Raw genomic sequence first — 8768 nt, forward strand, 5'->3', positions numbered from 1 at the left:
ATATTGCCTTTAGTATCCTTTCCATTATTTCCCACCACTGATGTCAAACAACGTTCTTGTTAAAACTCTACTCTTCTTTGTCCTCTTGTTCACTTACCTCAGGGCTATTATCTATTCATACCTGCAGGACAGCCCTCATGTAATTATTGAAATTGTACTAGGTATCTCAACCTTCTAAACGAACATCGGTCGTTGATTTAGAAAACTCATACATACACCTTGTCTTCAGGTTTAAAGGGTCCTTCCTCCTGGTCCATCTCCGACAGCTTTTACTTTACCTGTTCATAAATAGACTTGTATATCATTATTAACTGTTTCATATACTTTTTTTTATTATTCGATCTGTAACTGTTCCAAACTCGGTCCCCTGCAGGGACTTCTCTATTGTGCCACCCACGGCTGGTTAGTTTGCATGCAACATTTCTTCAGTGCCAATGGAAGAGCATTACACAAATGTTCCATTTATTCTTTTCATCAAATGAAAACAATCCGTTGTCAAAGCTGATTTCTGTAGGTTTACCAAACCTCTTAATTACCTTATTCATCATAAACGACACTCTAGTGTTTATACCTAAATTGATTCAGACTTACCCTGGACATCTCTTCCAGATGCTGTTTCAGCTGCTTTGTCTGCATTTTAATTTAACTTCTTTGACATGTACTTTTTCCGTTTCACCATACAATTTCAACATATTTTCCGACCTAGTCTGAACTATATCCTGCCTTTCCCAAGGTCATCATCTGCTGTCTTATATTCTGAAGTATTTCTCTCTCTCTGTCTCTTTACTTGTGGAACAAACCAACAAATTGTCCACATCAGCAAATACTTTCTAAGGGTATAACCATATAACCATATAACCATTACAGCACGGAAACAGGCCATCTCGATCCTTCTAGTCCGTACCGAACACGTATTCTCCCCTAGTCCCATATACCTGCGCTGAGACCATAACCCTCCATTCCTTTTCCGTCCATATAACTATCCAATTCATTTTTAAATGATAAAAACGAACCTGCCTCCACCACCTTCACTGGAAGCTCATACCACACAGCTACCACTCTCTGAGTAAAGAAGTTCCCCCTCAACTTTCAACTCTGCCTTTCCCATCTAATTTAAAAAACCTACCTCATCCTAGCCTTTCTTGACATCCTTCCTTAAATCCCTTCCTCTCTCTTGGGGACCCCAGTCCTGTTAGGGCTTATCATCTCCAGATTAATTTCACTCCTGATAGGACTTTTCGAGGAAAAGTTCCCCAAGACATGTATTATTGGCATGTAATTCTCTGGCCCCGCTTGGTTCCGTCATAGGACTCACTTGTGTCAGTTCATCACTTATTTCAGTCTTTTCAACCAGGGGCTTTGTTCATTGACATTGACCGCAGAGACCAACTGTTTACTGATTCTGCTTGACTTTAAGAAGAATGGCTTCCACCACAATAGTTCATAATATAATGTTCATCAACTGGTTGCCTTCTATTTCTTGTTCATTTTCAACTCTCCACCTTTTCATTCCCATTTGTTCCTTGGGGTTCACCTTAAGTGGGTAACATTTGCTGAGGGGCCTGCATACCCTCGTTCATGACGGCATCCAACCAGAAGAAGGCGCTGTGGCCGGTAGTCATGCTGCAGTGACGGCATCCAACCAGAAGATGGCGCTGTAGCCGGTAGTCAGGCTGCAGTAACAGCAGCTGACCTAACGGTGGCGCTGTTGCTGGTAAGTTTGTGAACGGTGGCCATGTTTATAGTTTATGCTGGTCATTGTAACAATTTACATAGTGGTTCCCACCACTTCACCAATGGTGCCTTCAAATCTTCCATGGCCAACAATCGTCCCACGTTCTCCTCCTCCAAAGCCCTAATCCATTTTTAATTTTTATTTATTTATTTATTTATTTAAAAAAAAATTGCCCTCTCAGTTCATGGGTGCTCCAAGGGATAATCTGTCGTCTCTTACTTCTGTTTCTCTGTCTGTCTCTCTCTCTCTCTGTCTGTGTCTGTGTCTCTCTCCCTCTCTCTCTCTCTCTCTCAACGCTGAATAGATTCAGGACGACATGGCCCCTGCTTGGCCAGCCTTCACAAATGGGGCAGCAGCCCAACCCCACGGTGTGCTTGTGGCACTCCCGTACAACACATCATTGAAGCATGCCTTCAACAAAGACTCAAAGGAGGACTTGTCACCCTTCACACAGCAGATCAAGAGGCAACTGCTTGGCTAAAGGATTTTGCATTCGCTAAATAAATAAAATCTCTCTCTTTCTGTCTGGCTGTCTCTGTGTCTGTATCTCTCTCTCTCTCTCTCTGTATCTGGCTCTCTCTGTGTCTCTGTGTCTGTCTCTCTCTCTCTCTCTGTCTGTGTTTCTCAACTTGTATGTCTACCATAAAACAACATAAAAGCTGGTCATGTTTCATCAATTAACTTATTTCCAGTTAACTTTACTGACAAGAAATCTAAAAGAACATCAGTGTTTATCATCCCTGCCTTGCCCGTATAGACCCCTGAATCTTTCAGGGCGTTAACCACAAGGTCTTATATTCTTAATACCGTGTTCATCATACCTGCCTTGCCCGTACAAGGTCTTATATTCTTAATACCGTGTTCATCATACCTGCCTTGCCTGTACAAGGTCTTATATTCTTAATACCGTGTTCATCATACCTGCCTTGCCTGTACAAGGTCTTATATTCTTAATACCGTGTTCATCATACCTGCCTTGCCTGTACAAGGTCTTATATTCTTAATACCGTGTTCATCATACCTGCCTTGCCTGTACAAGGTCTTATATTCTTAATACCGTGTTCATCATACCTGCCTTGCCTGTACAAGGTCTTATATTCTTAATACCGTGTTCATCATTCTCAATCGCCCAGGAAGTACTTAATAGTCATTTTCCTACCTGGGTTCCATGCACTGGAATTGCTCGATTGATTTTTCGCGATTTCCAACCACTCCCACCCTATCACTTGTTTCTCGTGTCTCTCTGTGTGGTCCTGGATACTACTGCTCAAACAGCTGGCGGCAAGCAAGGAGTCTGAGACTGCTGAAATCAGCAGGGTGCACCTTCCCTTCGTCCGTCTACTCCCGTCAGCTGGCTGGAGTAATTGATCCCGGACGAGCCCCCATCTGTGAGATACAAATTCAATCACAAACTCTTCAGAGACAAAATCAAAGAAACAAGTTTTCCTTTATTACATTTCTGCGCAGAAAAGGGTGTCCCTCCTCTATCATCCTCTAGAGACACACAAAAATGGAGGTTGTATCTGTCTTTTAATACCTTTCTTCACTATGGTCACCACCTCATGTCTCCCCATCGAGCTTCGTCCAATCATAACATAAAGCCCACATTCCAACGAGAACGTCCAGAAACGTCTCCGAACATCTCCTGACGTCAAAGGCTTCTGCTGGAGTATTTATCTGTTACTTCTTTATCTAGAAGTTCCATCTGTCCTGTATATTGTTACTTTCTTCGACCAGCAGTCTGGCTTCTGCTGACACCTTATTTCTTTCTAAGTTATAATTTTCAGAGTTCTAGTATAAATCAACCATCCCTATTAACCCTTCTCTCACACCAACTAAACCCCAATCCCAACTAAACCCCAACCCCAACTAAACCCCAACCCCAACTAAACCCCAATCCCAACTAAACCTCAACCCCAACTAAACCCCAATCCCAACTAAACCCCAACCCCAACTAAACCCCAATCCCAACTAAACCTCAACCCCAACTAAACCCCAATCCCAACTAAACCCCAACCCCAACTAAACCTCAACCCCAACTAAACCCCAACCCCAACTAAACCCCAACCCCAACTAAACACCAACCCAACCCCAACCCCAACTATAAACCAATTATAGCCCCTCCCCCTCCCCCCGGCCGTTGGCGGCTCCTCACGTGACGTGAGCGGCGGCTGCACCCAGAGCGCGGGTCACGTGGACAACTCCAGCCCACGGCGGCAAAAGGCGCCAAAAGCCGTTGGTCGCGAGAGCCGGTGTGTGGGGGGGCGCACGCACGTTGTCGTTGACGTTGACGTTGTCGTTGTCGTTGTCGTTGTCGTTGTCGTTGACGTTGACGTTGACGTTGACGTTGACGTTGACGTTGACGTTGACGTTGACGTTGACGTTGACGTTGTCGTTGTCGTTGTCGTTGTCGTTGACGTTGACGTTGACGTTGACGTTGACGTTGACGTTGACGTTGACGTCGAGCCCGTGGCCCGCCCTGCGGCGAACGCGCCTGCGCCACTCTCCGCGTTCACTCCGGCCCCGCCCCCCGCCCCCGCCCCCGCCCCCGGCCCGTGGCCCCGCCCCCCGGCCCCGCCCCCGCCCCCGGCCCCGCCCCCACCCGCCTCTCGCGACCAACGGCTTTTGGCGCCTTTTGGAGCGGCCGCGCACGTGACGTGACGTGATCCGCCGCCAACGGGCGGGAGGGGGCGGGGCTATAAATGGTTCAGTTGGGGGTGAAGTTTAGTCAACGTGACGTTTAGATGAAGCGAGCGGTTTAATCAAAGCAAGGTTTAGTCAGGTATGTATTTAGCTGAGTTGTGCTTTAGCTGAGGTGAAGTTTGGTCGAGGTGATTGAGTAGCAATGTTACATAATTTTGAGATTTTAAAAATCAAGTCTGTAATTTATCCCATCAGATAAAGCATAAAAATAAGTTTAATTTGACACCTAATTCACTTTCATATCTCAAGTATTTAAAAAGTTATGGCCATTTTCATACTGGGAAATGAGCAACTTTTTCCCTATTGATTTTTCTATGGACATAACAAAAAAGCTGTGATCGTGAACAGTCAAAAGCCCATAACCTTCTTAAAAATTAAGAGAACTGAATGAAATTTTCAGTTATCATAGATTGAACCATTCTGAAACAAATATAAAATAATCTTACTTGGATGACCTGAAATTAAAGCATATAATTAGTTAGTTACCTAATTGTAGCTAATTTCGAACTTCAATTACTAGATCTAGACATCTATCCATTTCTTAATAAATGATTAACATTTTTAAATAGCCTAAATGTCCAAATAATATTCACAAATAATTCACAATAAAACATGATTTTTAAATCTCATTTACATTAATTTATAGACCAAATGGAAGGAATTTAGTGTTTAATTGCTGTAAATAAATGCCCATTTAAATCAGCTTTCTAGTGGGTTCCTGTGAACGCGCTGGTTTAGAACGTTCACATTGCGGTAGATTTGTGCCCCAAATGCCCAGAAAAATACTGTGGGATATAATGGGCCCAAAATTAGCTTCTCGCAATATTAAACTTTGTATAAAGGGATCTTTAGAAGCCCTTTTTACTGTAAAAATAAACAGCTTACCTTCTGTGGTTTGCTTTATGAGACCCTGCAGCTGCCGGTGGTCGCGGGTTTAGAGATTGATTTTTAAACTACTATAACAATTAAATAACGCCCTTAAAACTAATAATAGCTCAAGCGAGGGAATCTTCCAGCGATTTTTCGTTAATAATTAACTAGGCTGAAAAACCTCGATTTGAACAGCTTAGGGAAAATCGCATTTTAAACCCGCCCCCTCTAAACGGCGCCAAAATCGCGCACACGGGCTGGGACAGATTTTCAGCGACGCTTCAGGTAGGCTTTGCAACATACCTAGATTGAGGGGTTTAGATGAGGTGAGGTTCATTAGTTGAGGTTTAAGAAAGAACTGCAGGTGCTGGGAAAATGGAAGGTTGACAGAAATGCTGGAGAAAGTCAGCAGGTGAGGCAGCTTCTATGGAGACAAGGAATAGGTGAAGCTTCGGGTCGTTGCTATAGACGGCGGTGGAGGCCACAAGTCAGTGGGTATTTTTAAGGCAGAGATAGATAGATTGTTGATTAGTGCGGGTGTCAGGGGTTATGGGGAAAAGGCAGGAGAATGGGATTAGGGGAGAGAGATAGATCAGACGTGATTGAATGGCGGAATAGACATGTGGGCCGAATGGACGTATTCTGCTCCTATCACTTATCACCTGTCTCCAAAGTGGCTGCTTCCATTTCTATAGAACAGGGAACAGGAATCTCTGGGTGATCTACTTACTGTTGTGGTTTAGGAAGAGTTTCTCTGATCTCGAGTGTTCTTGTGAGCAAGATTTGTTGTTTATTTGTCTTTCTGTAAACATTGGGTCCCAGGCTGCCCCAACCTCTCCCTGTTCCCGATGTTGGGGGAATCCAGAACCAGGGGCCACAGTTTAAGAATAAGGAATAAGCCATTTGGAACGGAGACGAGGAAACACTTTTTCTCACAGAGAGTGGTGAGTCTGTGGAATTTTCTGCCTCAGAGGGCAATGGAGGCAGCTTCTCTGGATGCTTTCAAGAGAGAGCTAGATAGGGCTCTTAAAAATAGCGGAGTCAGGGGATATGGGGAGAAGGCAGGAACGGGGTACTGATTGTGGATGATCAGCCATGATCACATTGAATGGCGGTGCTGGCTCGAAGGGCCAAATGGCCTCCTCCTTCATCTATTGTTTAACACGGTGCCCAGAACTGAACACAATGCGGCCTCACCAACGTCTTGTACAACTGCAACGTGACTTCCCAACTTCTGTACCCAATACTTTGTGCCTTCTCAGATATACCAAATGGAGATACAGTCTTAGATACATAGAGAATGGGTGTAGGAGTAGGCCATTCGGCCCTTCAAACCAGCACCAGGAATTAACCTGGTGATCCTACGCTGCACTCCCATAACAGCAAGAATGTCCTTCCTCAAATTTGGAGACCGAAGCCGCACACAATACTCCAGGTGCGGTCTCACCAGGGCCCTGTGCCACTGCAGTAGAACCTCCTTGCTCCTGTACTCAAATCCTCCCGCTATGAAAGCCAACATGCCATTTGCTTTCTTCACTGCCTGCTGTACCTACATGCTTATTTTCAGTGACTGATGTACAAGGACACCCAGGTCTCGTTGCACCTCCCCTTGTCCTAATCTGACACTACTCAGATAGTAATCTGCCTTCTTGTTCTTGCCGCCAAAGTGGATAACCTCACATTTATCGACATTAAACTGTATCTGCCATACATCTGCCCACTCACCCAACCTGTCCAAGTCCTCCTGCATCATCATAGCATTCCTCCTCGCAGCTCACACTGCCACCCAGCTTTGTGTCATCCACAAACTTGGAGATGTTACATTTAATTCCCTCCTCTAAATAGTTAATATAGTCATAGAGTGATACACCATGGAAACAGGCCCTTCGGACCAACTTGCCCACACTGGCCAACATGTCCCAGCTGCACTAGTCCCACCTGCCTGCGTTTGGCACATATCCCTCCAAACCTGACCTACCCATGTGCCTGTCCAACTGTTTCTTAGTCCCAGCCTCAGCTACCTCCTCTGGCAGCTCATTCCATACACCGACCACCCTCTGTGTGAAAAAGTTACCCCTCAGATTCCTATTAAATCTTTTCCCCTTCACCTTGAACCTGTGTCCTCTGGTCCTCGATTCCCCAACTCTGGGCAAGAGACTTTGTGCGTCTACCCGATCTATTCCTCTCATGATTTTATACATGATTTTATATATTGTAAATAATAATAGTGGCCCCAGCACCGAGCCTTACAGCACCCCACTAGTCACTGCCTGTCATTCTGAAAATGAATCTTTAATTACTACGAGTGGGAAAGAACTGCAGATGCTGGTTTAAATCGAAGGTAGACACAAAGTGCTGGAGTAACTCACCGGGTCAGGCAGCATCTCTGTGGAGAACGTGGACAGGTACAAAGTGCTAGAGTAACTCAGCGGGTCAGGCAGCATCTCTGGAGAACGTGAACAGGTACAAAGTGCTGGAGTAACTCAGCAGGTCAGGCAGCATCTCTGGAAAACGTGGACAGGTACAAAGTGCTGGATTAACTCAGCGGGTCAGGCAGCATCTCTGGAGAAAAGGAATGGGCGAAGTTTCGGGTCGAGACCCTTCTTCAGACTGATGTCGGGGGAGGGAGGGAGCAGGACAGAGATAGAATGTAGTCGGAGACAGTATGACTAGTGGGAGAACTGGGAAGGGGGAGGGGATTGAGAGAGAGAGGGAAAACAAGGGCTATCTGAAGTTAGAGAAGTCAATGTTCATACCGCTGGGGTGTAAAGTGCCCAAGCAAAATATGAGGGGCTGTTCCTCCGATTTGCACTGGGCCTTACTCTGACAATGGAGGAGGCCCAGGACAGAAAGGTGGGATTGGAAATGGGAGGGGAGGTTGAAGTGTTTGGCAACCGGGAGATCAGGTAGGTTTAGGCGGACTGAGCGGATGTTTTTCAGCGAAACGATCTCCGAGCCTGCGTTGGTCTCATCGATCAGTTTAGTTAGGCTGTGGGTTGAGGAGCTTTATTCCAGTGTTTCGTGACCCAGGTCAAAGAACTACATGACATTTTCACACATTGTGTACACATATTATATAAATCACCCCCTGAAACTCGTCATGAACAAGACTTTTATTAAATTAGAGAAAATCCAGAAAATGTTGGGGTCTTTTTAGTCCAATTAAAGCACGTTTAACATTGAGTTGTATGCCAATCACGCACTTTGTTTCAGGCTAGCTAGGCAGGGAGCACACAACATGGCTGAGAGGACTTGACTGATGCCTGTTTTACTGGAGATTCCGATGAAGGTTCTTTCTAATTCTGTGGAATACATGTCATGGAAATTTGCAGCAGGGTAAATTAATTTAGTGAGAAAAGCATTAAGAAGTCTGAAGAATGTGCTGCTAAGTTGATAGAAGTGGAAGAAAGCCTTGAAAGCAAAGTCGCTGCTGAGGTGCTGCCACACAAAGAAGACAGCC

Source organism: Amblyraja radiata, unplaced genomic scaffold (assembly GCF_010909765.2).
Source record: "Amblyraja radiata isolate CabotCenter1 unplaced genomic scaffold, sAmbRad1.1.pri S91, whole genome shotgun sequence".
Taxonomy (NCBI): domain Eukaryota; kingdom Metazoa; phylum Chordata; class Chondrichthyes; order Rajiformes; family Rajidae; genus Amblyraja; species Amblyraja radiata.